Consider the following 14891-nt stretch of genomic DNA (forward strand, 5'->3'; position numbering starts at 1 on the left):
TTGTGTCGTGCAGTAGAACACCCCTTCTAAACAGTCCCATTCGCACTGCAACAACAACAACCCCTCTTTCCGGCACTGGAAAGGATTAGAATGCAATTTTCCCGTTTCCGGAACCACACGCGGACCAAATGCAAATCGGGGAGGTGGAGAACCGTGTAACCCTCCTGTTGTGTATCCCGTCGCGCTACCGTATAACCGAACGTGTCGTGTCCCTTATGCCGTTTAGTGGTGCGGTGTTCGCATATGTGGCCACCGACCACCCTTGGCTCTCTTACATGCCTCCGGTACATTACATCGTCTTACACACGACGAGAGTCTTCAACTTCATTTTCTCCGCACCCACCACCCTCTGTCTCTCTTCTGCCTTGCCTATTTCCCCTTGCCCCGGGAGAAGGGTTACTGGGCTGGGTTTTTGAGAAGAAAAAAAAGTTGTTTTACTCTCGATTGTTGCTGCCAAGCGAACACAGCGCCGGAGGTGATTAACGAAGCCAACAGCAGCAGCAGCCCTGCAGGCAGTCCAGCCAGCAATGGTGATGGTGGTGGACCTACCCATGAATGACGTAAACGACGTAACCACCACCACCACCAGGGGAGGGGAACGCTTTTTTCACAGAAGAAGCAAGGGGAAAGCGGGCCGGTTCTCTGGCTGGCTTCTAATCATCTTCAACTGCTACTGCTGCTGTTGCTGCAGCAACCGGGAGATGGTCGTGAAAAAGTGTAATTGTTAAAATTAACGCGCTTCTAAGCGAACGTGTTGCGTAACGTGTACTAATTTAATTTAATTATGCTTCTCACAGTCTGACCGGACACAGGCAGGCAGCTACAGCGAAAGTGAGGAAGGGGAAAATACACACACACACACAATGGCATAAGAGCGTCTAGAGGGAAGAGAGTATTGCTCGCGCAATGCAATACGGAAAATGTGAAAATTAAGCACTTCTTGAGAACGGTAGCAGCATGCAGAATGGAATCGAAATTCAGTTTATCGTCTACTTACTTCGTATACTTATCGATTCCGTCCATTTCGAGAATTTCGAATTCGATTTACAATTTAGAACAACCAGAAAGAGAGAGAGAGACCGTTCACCATTGAAGCGTTTTAATCGCTAGGCGTCTTCGATCGGTATTCAGCGTTGAGTTGCATTCTGTGCCGCCAAAAAAAAAAGGAAGAATCTGCTCCGAACGCAACGAAGGAGGCGAATATGCACGATTTGGCACCGGCAGCGATGGCGTTCCTTTTTTTTTTGCATCGCATCGCATTCGAAACTAGAACCAGAAGCAAGAAAGGAGAGCAAAGCGTTTGATGCTTTGGGGCGCGGAACATCACATCACATCACGACGCTACACCACGCCACGCCACGGATCCTCGGTTTATCGTCTGTTGTGCTTCCTTACCCCTTTTCGCGTCTCCGTCATCTCTTCGTTTCCTCGAGGTTCATCGAGGGACTGATACTGACGCATTTTTTTTTACACCCAATGGTGGTTGTGCACCAGTCGCCATAGTTTCGCACAAACTGCCGAAGCTCCTCGCTCCTCGCATCCTCTTTCTGTCTTCCCCCCCTTTTTGTGGTTTGTTCCTTAACTAAATTGGATGCAGTTTAGCCTCAGGGATGGTCGAAGGGGCAGAGAGCAGCAGGAGAGAGAGAACGAATGAGGATGGCAAAAAGGCGTACGGCTAAACCGGCCAGCCAGCCAGCCAGCCAGGCCAGCCAGGCCAGCCCACCAGCATTTCTAAGGCAAAAGATAAAAATGTAAATTTTTCTCATTCTAAACAACATCATGCAACCGATGGCGGTTGCTTGGCAAACGAAGATGACTGCTTCAGCTTCATACGTGTCTGCCTGTGTGTATCTGTGTGTTCGCGTTTTGCCCTTGCTTAGGGCATTTAATGCATTCTTGTTCGACAAACTTGTTGTTGTTCCCCCCATCGCCGGCCCCACCCCGCCACGACCCCGCCGCGAGTTTGTTGCAGTTGTGATGCGACCCCAGATGCGAGAGTCCCTCCCCGTTTTCATCTGGTTTTTATTCGCCGCCAGCGCACAACGCTGCGCGTTTTAGAGACCGTTTTGAGTGCGTTAGAATATGGATGAGCATCATTGGCATCGGTTGAGGTCTGAGCTTAGCTTAGGCGCGATCCTGCGGCGGATTCGCGAACGCGCGAACGAAGCAGAGCACCGATGTTATGCAGTTTCTGCACCTCTCGTGCACCTCATCGATGGGAATGGCGTGAAGGAGGAAGCACGGCAACATATGCGCATCCATCCCCGAGACTCCCGGCTGCACGTTATGTTAATAATATCGCCATAAGGCTTCCAAATGTCCGCCAACCGTTTGTGTGTGCTTGCATGTGTGTGTTGCATGGTGATGCAGCGAGATCATCATCATCATCCTGATGCACGGCGATCCCAGATCCCGGAGGCTGACGGCAAGCATGCATTCTTGTGGCGGTAAAGTTGAGGTTTCACAACTTTTGTTTTGTTTTTTCTCCTGCTGTTGTTTGCTGTTGGCCATTTTCATTTTCCACACGTTCGCCCAGCAGCGTGAGGGCGAACAATGCAGGTCTAACTATATCGTCGAGGGCTGCATGATCGGCCTCGATCGGCATTAGATCGATCCGGTGGCAGTGTGGCAGGTTTTTTCTGTGTGCAATTTGAGTCTCGGTATTTGTACAATCGATTGTGGTCAGACTGAAAGGGGGAGGATCACAACACAAAGGATTTTATTATCCTGTTGAAGTTGCTCGCTTGTTTAAGGTGTATTCGCATATTGTATCGAAATTGGAGAGAAAGCATTTTATATGAAAATAATATATTGAACTTATGCCGTGTTGTGAAGTTTCCTTATATTGTCTTTAAACTTCTTCTCTAGAACAATATTTGCTATAGACATAGAGCATGGAATGTCAATGACTTAAAGTAGATCAGCGATTCCTCATGAGTTGCCAGGTTACGCTACTATTATTTTTTCTATGCAAAGCTTCTATGTCCGCAAATACACTTTAGCCACATGTTTTAATCCAGATTCATTCAAGGCAGTTCGTTGGCCATGTAAAGAGCGATTCTAAAGCTCTTGCTTTCAGATCTCATTATTATATTTATTTTTTTATGATACGATTTTCAAGAGCTCAAACTAGGCTACAACTTATTTAAGAGATATAATGCACTCCTTTATAAATTCATTTACAAGTATAACGAAAAAATCGTCTTATACGCGATAAAATACGGAAGTTATTGATTGATTTGGAATGTTGTATTGCTTTATTTTTATCTCGAAATCAGAATTGAAATTTATTTTAATGTTTTAAATTTTTAATATTCATATCAATCGTATCGATACCGGGCAAGAATGGAAGACAAACTCAAAATGTTATTGAACGGACAGCATATGATGTCTTGTACAGTTAAAGGAGTAGCACGCGTTCAATATTTCTCGTTGTTGCAAATAACAGTTTCCAAAACACTCTAAACAAACAGCAGACAGTCTACCAACATACCGGCTGGGACGCGCGGGTTAATATTTGTTTATAATATAGTTGCAAGCCCAGCTGCTGCCACAAACACTGCACCCGTCCCATCGGCAGCAAGATGCAACGACAAGATACGAGGAGCTACAAACAGAGTTTGAGCTTCTAGACTTCTGCGCTGTCGTCGTCGTCGTCGCCAGCCGCCATTTTCCAAGGCGCCGTCATCGCACGGATGCCTCTATTGTGGCGTGTCCAAAGCGAACGCGCCCCGCTTCTAATACCCCGGCCGTTTGGCGGAACGCGCCACCACCATCACCACCACCAGCAGCAGGATGTGCCATCCGAAATGCACTTTTGCATCGGTTCAGCATTAGCCACAGCACCGCAGCAGCAGCACGACCGACGGCGGCACACATTTTGCACAGATGCATGTCAGTGATGCATTTCTTCCTGTTGTCGTTACCTTCGTCATCATTCGCCGGCTGCCAGGGGAGGGGGGAAGGTTCACTTTAGTTAGTTGCATTCGCGCGCATTGTGGAGCATCGGGGGGACAGTCTCTCTAGTTGCCTTTCGTGCCTGCAGTTCTTCTGCCGGTCCTCGGTCAGCATCGGTCGGTTGCAGCGTCTGGTGGACCAGCGTGTAACGGTCGGTTGAATTGAATTTGTTCTAATAACACACATTCCCAGGCCAGTGGTGTAGTGCCACATGGAAGTCAACTGCTGCCAGGCGCGACGACTTTTTGTGACAGGTTTTTTGTGCGCTTCTCACGCGGCGACATCGTTTTGTCAACGTTGCGCAATTCGATATTCGCTTCACACCACGCGTGGTATCTGAACTCCGCAAGACGATTCCAACGGAATGTTTTTTATCAATATGGTGTCTCGATATGCGAGTCGATATTAGCAAAACAGTCACCTAAAACTATTTGCGATATGTTCGAGTTCGAAAAAAAAACGTGCGTTTTACAAAATAATTAAAATCCCTAAACGCGGAAAGGAAACCGACCGCCAGTCAGAAAACAAAACCATAAAAGCGAAGTGGGACCGGCACTAAACCCCGAAGCTGCCGTGTGTGTGTGTGGTGTAAAGGGTTAGAGAAGACGCACGATTGTCAGTGGAGACGCCTAAACCCGCCGTGTGCGAAAAGGTGGAAGAAGCTGCGCCATGAAGTCACAGGAGTAGCAAAACAGGGGGAAAAGAAGCTAAGAAGATCGTTAGAGGCAATAAAAATCAAAAGTAAAACAAAACGAATGAATAACACCACAGAAGACGGAAAGCAGCACCAACAGCAGCAGCAGCAGCAGCAGCTTGAAAGGGAATTGAAGGCAGAGAAGATCGTAAAGCAAAAACGGCGGCTCCACGTCGAAGCCGGCCGCGCCACCACATGGAAGAAGTCATGAGTGTGCTGTCTGGGGAAGGTGCCCCAAAACGGGAGACGAGGCAACTGGGTGGCATCGGGAAGCGAAACTAAAAAAGGGGTAACAGCCCGACGGGCGAGAGCCAAAGGTAGAATGAAAACCAACCGCAACCGATAGCACCACCGGATAGGGCCACCGGATGGCGCTGAATGAGCGTGCGTAGAGAAGAAAACACACGGGAGGGGGCCCACAGCAGAGGCTTGGGGGGAGGTAGCTGCTTTTTTTTCTTCATTCCCTGTTTTTGTTGTTGTCTAAGACGCAATAAGAAAACACAATACTATGCGCGATCTGCGAACATGTGTTGGCGCGCGGGCAGGGTTTTTACTTTCTGTGCTCCTCTGCCCTCGTTACCCCCTTTTGTGCTGGAGGTGGCAGTACGTTTGGGTGATTTTGAAACTGTTTTGAAAGTTTTTTTGTTATACAAAAGAAAACTGTAACTTTTCAGAATAGATCTGCGAACAATTAACTAACTGAAACAGGATATGATACATGAAATGAACTTAAAATGAGAGTTGGTAAGAAAGAAGATAACGCAAACATGTTAAAACATCGTACAGAAACAGTCATTCATGGTGAAAAGTGAAAACTTTAAATGCTTTAAGATATCACAGAAATTTAAAACCACAATCATGCTACTTAATTTTTCCTTGTTATATTTTATTGATGGCATTACTTTTGCTTTTGTAGAAGAGTTTCTTGCAAAAGTAGTCTATTCAAAGGTTATTTAAAGAAACAAAAATACTTAGCAATACGTTGCAATGAATAAGATAGAAAGAAAGAGTTGATCGCGAACATCTTAATGCATCGTGCAAACACAGCAACCCAATTATTGAACATGAAAAATCAAGGGTAAAATAAGGAAAAGTTTAATGACATCGCAGAAATGTTAAATCGTGACACCTAATGTGTAATTTTAACTAATTTTGATACGAAAAATCATTGCGAGAGCAGAAAAGTTGCCAATTTTACTGTACAACCATGAAATACAACCAACTAATACAGCGGATAATACAAAAAGAACACGAGATACACTATAAAGAACCCGAAAACGCAGCAGCAGACACGTTCATCACTCACAAGATAGCTGGAGAGAAGAACAAAAAGAGGAAACCGCGAGAAGAGCGCGTATCCGGAGCGCGCAAATGCCAGCTGGTTGATTGAAAAATTCCAACAACATGAGCCCCCAAAAAGAAGAAGAAGAAGAAGAAGAAGAAGAAGAAGAAGAGGAAGGGAAAAACAAGAACCAAACCCCCCTCGCAGCTCGCGTGAGACTCGAATGCCGCGAAGATCGCGTAGAACGTTCTCTGCGTGGAAGCGGCGCCCTCTGGGGAAGGGGGAGCTTGTTTGTGTGTGTGTGTGTGTGTGAAGGTGTGCCACCCCACCAAACTCTGGCTCCCCGAGAATATGTATGCGAGCGTTCACCAGCGTCTCCGGTGACGCACATCGGTGGGTTGAGAACTTTTGGTTTTTAATGTTTGATAGGAGAAGGGAAGGCATCCCCAGGGGGGGGGGGAATGGGGGTGATGATGATGCTGCGCGGGGCGCTCTTGATTGCTTACCATTCCCGTGGCCATGGCCAGGCCAGTGTGGGAGATGCGGGAATGGGTTTGATGTGGGTTAGTAATCATTTCCACTACTACTACTACTACCACGTCCGGATCGGATCGGATCGGATTGGAAGGGTCAGCACACTCATCGGTTTTGACTTCATATCTTCTCCCCCGGGTGGTGGTGCTGGTGGTGGTTGTCTGTCTGTTTCGTTCGTTCTTTTCTGTAGCTATAAAGGGTTCTGGTGTCGATGTTTTGGCTACCAAATGAGGCGCACATAATCCGGAATGTGTGTTAAATTGTGGCATCGCTTCGGCGAGAACTCCATAGCATAACACGTCAACCCTTGGCGCAGAGCTTCCAGTGTTGAGCGCCGAGCCGAGCCGAGCCGACAGTGAAGCGAAGGCTTTTGTGATTGAAAGCTAATCTCGCATTGTAAGCGAATGTCAAGGAATGAAGATTAATGTGATAGAGAGCGAACGAGCGAGCGATAAACAATGGGAGTTAATTTTATGCAAAAGCAATAGGTCGACTCCTTCTGGAATCCTTTCGAAGCTCAATACAGCACTTTAGACGCAATATTGCGTCAGTTTTTAAAACCCATTTAAAGGATAAAAATCAACATCCTTTCACGAATTGACGAATTCGAATGCTCCTTCTCTCTCTCATCCCTTCATTTGCATCATGCTACTTCTACCAAAAAGGATGCTTTCTCCTGAGCGCACAGCGCAAGGTCACCTAAAAGTCGGCAGCAGCCAGACAACGTGTCCTCGATAAAGGTCGGTTTGCACAATACCAAAAAAAACGAAAATCCCCATGGGCGCCAGGCCATTAAACTACCCGGGAGGGGCGCATCATGAATCATAAAACGCGCACCAAGAACGAGCGCATCATCGGCGCTGACGAAGAAGAAGCAGAAGAGTCGCGAAGCACAACGGAGAGGATCGAGCCAAAAAATCTCTGGTGGAATCTTTAAGCCCCCGTCGCTTCCCTATGGCCTTTCCCTTCGGACAGTGTGTGTATCATAAAGCATAAAATCATAAAAAACAGAAAACCCACATCAACCGAGAACGACGAACGCGGTGCTGATGCTGCTTCTGCTGATGCTGATGCTGTTGCCGCCCTTATTGGTGCCCTTGCCGATGATGCGGGTGCGTCGTGCGAGTGGGATGTAGGGGATGAACCGAAGAGAGACAGACAGACAGAGAGAGAGAGAGCGAGCGAAAGAGAAATTTTCCCTAACCTAGACCAACGTAAAACCATTTCTGATAGGGCACGGTCCCCGGTCCCGGGTCTGCATGATGCTGGGTGTCTGGGGAGTGAGAGTTGTGCTCAAGAAAGTGCTGGAGAAAGAGAGAAAGCGTGGGATGCATGCGGTTAACATCACGAGCAGCAGCAGCATCAGAAGCATCATCATCCGTTGTGGTGGGTATGGTATGATGGTGGTGTTCGTGTCGTGACGATGTCGCCTCCAAGAGAAAGCACCACATACAGCATGCATGTTTGGGTGGTTGGGATGTGTTGGATGGTCAGAAGTAAGACACTCGCGTTCTGTCTTCGGTCGGTTCTTTACTTTCTTCCGACCTTTCCCGACGTCGTTCGCTCGTTCTAGCTCCGGTTGCGCTGCTCCGGTTTCTCGTGCTTGAGATTGAGATGCAAAATCCAATCGACGCCGCTTGATTATGCTATCAGCAAACTCTCCTGTTTTTTTTTGTTTGGCTTCACAATTTTCAATATGAGAATCACTTCGCTTTCGAATTGGATTCGATATTACTCATCTTCAGCTGAGTCTGTAAGGATTCTTCCTCCCTTCTACTGGCTTCCTTCTCTACCCGACTATTTATTTATGCCTGCCTGACTGACTGACGTTTATGTTCAACGGGAGAACGTTTATGCTTCGCTTTATGCATGTTTTATTGCTTCATACGTCCCTCAAACGGAGGGACGATGAGACGCGCACGCGCGACCAACAAGTCACCGTGCGCCGGCTGCACTTTGTCAATCCCCGACGCCGCAGACCTGACGGTGTCCGGACACACCGGGTTTTTGACGGAGGGGATTTCGAAGAAAAACCTTCTTCGTCGCTACAGAATGCTGACAGCTGAGAGCAGCAGCAGCAGAAGACGTGTATGTGTGTTTGAACGACGATTTCTCGCCACGTTCTCCTTGCTCCTTTCCTCTTCTTCTTTCCTGCCCCTCCGAAGTCTAGCTAGTGTCCAATATCCGGGGCGCCATCTTGACACACCGGATGTGGCGGTGAACAGCGCACATGGTGGAAAACGATCGAGAGATGTGTCGAGACGCGCATAGGAAACCGTTTCGTTTGTAACGAAATTCAAAAATTCCAAAACTCGGTGTTAGGTGTGGCTGCGGTTATGGCTATTACATGCTGAGTGTGTTGTGTAGTGTAACAGGAGCCCGCACCAGTCGCACCATTTTCCTTTACTCGAAAATAACAAACGAATTGAAGCGTACTTCTTGTCTTGGACACACCTTCGGTGGTGGCGACGTTTGGTGCGGTGCATCGTCAGCGGAATCGCCATCGTCCCATGTGTCCCGGCCATTCCAAATACACCAAACGAACGAACACCAAATAGTCAATTGATACACTCACGCCCCGTGGAGGTGCTGTGTTGGTTTGAAGCGGCCTTCGTAAGCATACCATACCGCGGGTTTGGAAGGGAAAGTGCAGACTCTAGAACACGGGCCACTAACGGACCCAAACCAGCCAGCGAATGCACCATCGACGACGACGACACAATGCTACTGGCCGCCTGCCCGACCGATTATGCTGAGCATTGCAATCCCTTTTTCGCCTGGTTCGTTCGGCCGGGGCTGTCAAGCGCGAAGCAAAACCCCGCGGACTCCACGGATCACCGCCACTGGAGCGTGGAATCGATAGAACTGATTCCCTTTTGGCTAGAGGGGCGCGCGCGCGCCCCAGAAAGGGCGGCAGAAGACGGTGTGATTGTGGCCCCCTCCTCCTTTTCACCTTTCCCCTCCTCTTCTAACACGCGATTCCAACCCCGCGGTGTTTCTTTTCTTTTCTTTCTTTCTTTTCCAACGGAATGGGAATCGAGAGCGCATTCCAGGGCGCTGTGCTGTGCTGTGCGCTGCTGCGAGTGAGCGAGTTTTCCCGCTTTTCCGTGACCCCCTCCCAGGCACGGCCAGGGAGCGACTGGAATGGGGAAAACTGGAACAGTTGGAAAGGGACGACGGGGGTAATGTGTCAGAGGCATTGGCATTGGCATTCGTGTCTCGTGCTCTCTTCGCTCCAGCAGCAGCAGCAGCAGCAGGCTAAGAAAAACTGCTGCTCAAGACACTATGCTTGCAGCAGAAGACAAAGGTTGCTTTGGTTATGAGATATTTTTGTTATTTCTTTACTTATTTTTTTAACAAAAAATCACTTTAGCGTCACATTTAGAACACAGGATGAAAATATTTTCCGTTTTTCCTGGTTGGCTTCCTGGCTGTGGCTGTCTGCAGCTGCGAATGCGTAAGGCCAGAACGGAATTTGGCGTTGTCACGAACAGGACTTGGAATGTATTGCTTGTGATTATTCGGAGGGGCACATTAGAATCCATCTTCAGCCCTTTTTGGTAGCATCGATGACAACGTCTTGGCCGCCTTGTGGTCTCTTTTTCTCGTGAATTCGTGCGGTGCAGCTGAAGAAAGACTTCACTGTCGTTCCCCCCATTCCTGACAGCGGCCTGCACCGCCGTTTGACGATTGTATCAATATTGACCGTTCGCCTCGACGAACTTCACTTCCGGCTGCCAGAAGACCCCATTGCGTGATGAGCAACCCCGAAAAAAGTGCATAACGAAAACCGATATCACTGCAGCGTAGCGGTGTGAGAGGGGCACCGATTTTGCATATTAAAGGCTGGCGATTTCCGGTGTTCTTGTCGTTCCCGTTGCTGCACTTTTCTTCGTTCACACTGGAGTGATTTGCGTAAATGACGCCGTGGCGCCTGATGATAAGTTGTCCACCGAGAGAGGTATTAACAGTATTATTATGCAACCCAAGTTGATGCAATTCAAAAGTCCAAAAACCAAGGAATGTGAGACGTTCGTACATTGCACCTACGCTGCCCGGGTAATCTCTGTACCATTCCATTTTTATCTAATCTTACCTCACCTCCTACTCGCCTGATCGCCTTCATCATCACCTTCATTAGCAGGAGCAGCAGCAGCAGCAGCAGTACCGTGCACCATGCAACCTTTCCTCTAATAAAACGCTGATAATGCATTCCGTGTGTCTGTGTGTGCCGTGGTGGACGCAAAGAAGTCCCGACACCCGACAATGGCTAGCATGCTGTTTGCGGTCAAAGCTGCAGCATAAGTTCTGTGAGGTATGTGCAGAGAAGGAAGAGCGGTGATCAGCAGCTCCCCCATTGGGGCGATAAGGTACTATCTGGGGAGGTACGCTGCGCTGCCCGTCATCATCGATGGGTTCGCGGATGCACAAATGTGCACCACCACCGAGCCCCGTGAGGCGACGGGAAGTGGAGACGGCCCCGGTCCGACACTCCTTACTGATAATGTCGCCATCGTCGTGTGTGTGTGGTTGATACTTGATCGACTGCAGCGACGACGACGACGACGACGATTGGGCCTTTGCTGTGGCGACGTGTGAGCATAAAAATGCTTTTTCGCGTTCGGTGAGCTTCTTCCTCGCGTCGCGATGTCGAGTTTGCTGCTCCTGCTGCTGCTGGTCGGTGTAGATAAAGGCGACAAAACAAATAATATGCCCTCCTCCTCGACTGCATTCGTGTGTGCATGATGATGGATGTCGTACCGTCTCTCTCTCTCTGTGTTGCTCACTCTTCCCATCGTGTAATCAAGGAATCTCGCATGTTCTCTCTTACTGCTGCATGGACTACACAAATAAAATGTGGCGCGGAGTTGGGGACAGACCACCACCTCCAGGCCCGGGACTGGACCGCGCGCTGCACGAGATCGGTGGAAGAAAAAGAGGAACCTCTCGCCGGGCGTAATTATGTAAGAGATGAGGTGGTTCATGGTTGCTTTAATGGTTCATTGTAATCGGTCACTGCGCTTCGGGGACGCTTGCTTGTTTGACATTTCAGAGAATTTCTGTTTTTGTTAATACCTTACCTTTTTGGATTCCAGAAGCAGAGAACGTCTTCGTCTAAACGATCTAGCTTAAAAAAACACTAACACCACGAGCTCACCAGGCAATTGTATTACTGGGTATTTGTCTCCGATAACTCCCGGCTGGCTCGTCGTGTGCCGGGACTGGCCACGTGATGCCGATGAGATGCAGTGTCGCATGATCTTACGCGTACGCGATCGCGACCCGATCTTGCGCCTGCGTCCGCAGAGTTAGTGTTACTCGAGTGCAACGGACCGAGCAGAGCGCTAAGCAACTGCGCTCATGGAGCATGGAGAGGGATAGACGCACACCGGCAGGGACTGGGTGTGTTTGCACAGAGTGCACTGTCTCTTATCTCTCTTCCTTCCTTCCTTCCTGCCTCTTCAATTTCGTTCCATTTCCTTTCGCCGGGCTCGCTGGGCTCGCGGGACCGAATGTCCGAATTTAGACGGACGATCGGTTCGCTGCAGACCTTTTGAGACCCTCTTCAATCAATCGACACAATCTGCGCAGTTTTGCGATTCCCGGAGCGTGTGTGTGTGTGTGTTTGCAGCAGAGTGCACCACTGCTTTTCGATGTCCCCTCTCCTCTGTGCTGTTTGTTTCGTTTATGTTTTTAAAGGTGGAGCGGTGGATGGGTGGCTGGGGGTCGTTGATTCTGCATTATGCTGCTTTTGGCAGTGCGCGGTTGACCTTCTTCCCTACCGCCGCATAATATTGCGCACTGGCTTGCGTTTCGGAGTTTTTTTGCCGGATTGCCGTCGTTCTGCCTCAATGATTGCAGCACACCCTTATCGTTCGTTTCGCCGCCATTAATCGTATTGCGGCCAAAACTGCTTGTCAAAAATTTGAAATGTGATGGTGCTGCCTGGTGGTGGTGGTGGTGTTAACGTTAACTGATGATCGAGACGCATTAATTGATCCACTTTTGTTTCCCTTTTTCGTTCTAGGTAAGTCAACACGTCATTCTGTCTCGACGGTTTATCTGGAGCTTGGGCAGGCTGTAAGTTGGGTATGTCCCGATATGTCTGTGTTATCTTCGATTGCACATCATCTTTTGCTGTCACTAACTTCATCGCTCTGTCCAGTGATTCTGTCAAATTATGGTTTCCCCCGGGGGCTCGCGATCGTCTTGATGATCGTTCTAGATCGTTAGAATTCGTGACCGACGAGGCATCCCTCGTCACTCGTTGATCCAATTTTCTCCTATTACATCCCCACATTATTACTCAACTCAACTCTGGTGCTGGGTGTCTGCCTTAACTCTCCTGACACGCCAGCAACCACAGTTCGTTCACACAAGCGGCTGCGCCTATGGTGGAGAAGGAGGAGAAGGCAGAGGATGGTGTTTAATGATATGTCCGTTGCGACGTCGGTAGCGTGTCGCTAGGTCAGTGGCGTCGTCCCTAGTGTTCGGTTCACGCTAGTGTCTGTCTTTTCATTTGAAGAAAGCGCATTTACAGCTTCTTTCTCCCAACTCCCTGGCTTAAGATATATGGTGCAGTGGGTTAGCTAACTTGTTACCGCGCGCACTCCACGGATGGCTGTTCTGCATCCGTAGCATGTGTAGTCCGTTTGCAGCGTACTACCGGTGCATACTTTTATAAATAACTTATTTGACGCGTGACTCACTCTTCTTCCATAAACTTTGCCACAGGCCTGCTGTGGTGCTGGCGGAAAATGGAAAATGGTTTTCTCTCTCTTCTCCCTCCCTCCCAGAAATAGCCCTTGGCCAGGGCCTTAGGGCCAGGAGGAAAATGCGAATTTCGTGACAATCCGGATTGTGGTGGGTCAGGGATTGAATGTGAGTGACAGAAAGAGCGAGCGACATCGGACCAATAAATCGAGGATGGGCCACGGCTGGCGTGTGTGCAGCACCGCCATTGAAGAACCGCCACCACGCTCCTGCTGCTGCTGCTGTTGTTGATGGTGTTTGTGTGTGTGTGTGTGGGAGTACGGTTGTAGAACAAGTTCTCGGCGCACGCAAATGGCACTGACCCACGTCAAAGCGGGGGAAACTTTTTTTTGCCTCTTCTCTATCGTTTCTTTGTCGCTTTTCTTCCTCCAATTTCTTTCAACCTTTCTGTCAATTGTCACGAGTCAAGTATTTTCAGCAAAATTAAACGTCAAAGAACAACGTCCGTCAAACAAATCGGTGGAAAAGTTCTCGCCCAGAATCTGTGACGCGCGGCCGAGAAAACGATGGCAAGAAGAGTTGCACCTTGATATTGAAATTGAAAAGCGCGTTGTGGTGGTGGTGGTTTGGTGCAACGAGCGGTGCATCGAACGCACACACACTCAAAATTGCACGCTTTAGCTGTGTGTGTGTGTCTGTGCCTCTAGACCCCGCATCCCAGTAGCCAACAAACAGCAGGAGAGTAACTCACCCTCCGGTCTAGGGTCGCAGAGAGAGGAAGGTTGAGGCGGCTGAAGTCGCTTCCCCGCTGCCTGCGACGGGGACGATGGTTGAAGAGGGTGGATTTGCCTTGAAAAAAATGCATGAAATGAGTAACTCTGCTTGCGCTGTGTTATTCAACACTCACTACCACATACGGCCGCACGAATGCGATGCTGTTCGGGTTCGCGTCGGACGAGAAACCGAAAGCAAAGACCCCACCAAACCAATATGAGTGTTCGTTCGTATGCTCACCGTAGGAGTGAGCGGGACCTGCGATGAGCAGTCCAAGAAGTGTTCGATAAAGAAGCCAAAGATTTTCGTTTAATTCCTACATTTTTCAACAACAAAATTGCTCCTAATTGACACACGACCTTGTCACGAATGAAGTAGACACACTTTTGAGCCAATTAGGTCTGTTTCAGTATGGATGCTAACTCATGTGCTAGATGTTCCTATCTCACATGCTACTTTGTCGCTATCTCGAACAACTGAGCGTACCTGAAATGTGTTCGCGGTTCGCAGCATAGCACTCATTTTGGTTTCTAGGGTAGCAAGTGTACGAGCACGCACACCAGCAAAGCACCGAACGGAACACACACACACACCAGCGAATCGCGAGTTCCGATCGAGGCAGCCGCCAGAAATTTATTTTTTTTTCAAAATTTCGAAGTCAACGAGAGCGGACGTACGTCGCGAGCACGCTGCTGCTCCGTTTGAATTCAAGCTCGTCGTAATTCCGTTTGCGTACCGGGGCGTCTAGGATCGTTTTCCCTCGCACAAGCAAGCGTAGAGCGCCAAGGCGGCTCCGGGGAAAATCCATCATCCGGTTCTCTCGTCTTCGTCGTCCATCAATTCTCGCGCGATTTAAGGTAAAAGGATTACTATCGGTGCAGTGTGATTGTTGTTAGTTTGAATGGCCTTTTCGATTGTGTGATAAGTGTTCCTAAA

General features: G+C 48.8%; 3 protein-coding genes across 6 annotated transcripts in view; 2 read left to right on the forward strand and 1 right to left on the reverse strand.

The window, feature by feature from the left end:
- LOC125953426 (testin) overlaps positions 1-14891 on the forward strand; it is a 266491-nt gene that overhangs the window by 201527 nt on the left and 50073 nt on the right. The window lies entirely within an intron of this gene.
- Positions 1-14891, reverse strand: part of LOC125953378 (unconventional myosin-XVIIIa) — a 284199-nt gene that overhangs the window by 197156 nt on the left and 72152 nt on the right. The window lies entirely within an intron of this gene.
- The window catches only part of LOC125953410 (ecdysone receptor), a 218702-nt gene that overhangs the window by 132582 nt on the left and 71229 nt on the right, over positions 1-14891 (forward strand). Inside the window, exon 1 of one of the 4 annotated variants that reach the window (XM_049682992.1) lies at positions 14389-14812. The exons of the other annotated variants lie outside the window; for them this stretch is intronic. The gene's annotated coding sequence lies outside the window, so the exon portion shown is untranslated. Of the gene's footprint in view, positions 1-14388; positions 14813-14891 lie in introns of those variants that run through there. 4 annotated transcript variants of the gene reach the window in all.

This window comes from Anopheles darlingi, chromosome 3, assembly GCF_943734745.1.
Source record: "Anopheles darlingi chromosome 3, idAnoDarlMG_H_01, whole genome shotgun sequence".
In the NCBI taxonomy this organism is placed as follows: domain Eukaryota; kingdom Metazoa; phylum Arthropoda; class Insecta; order Diptera; family Culicidae; genus Anopheles; species Anopheles darlingi.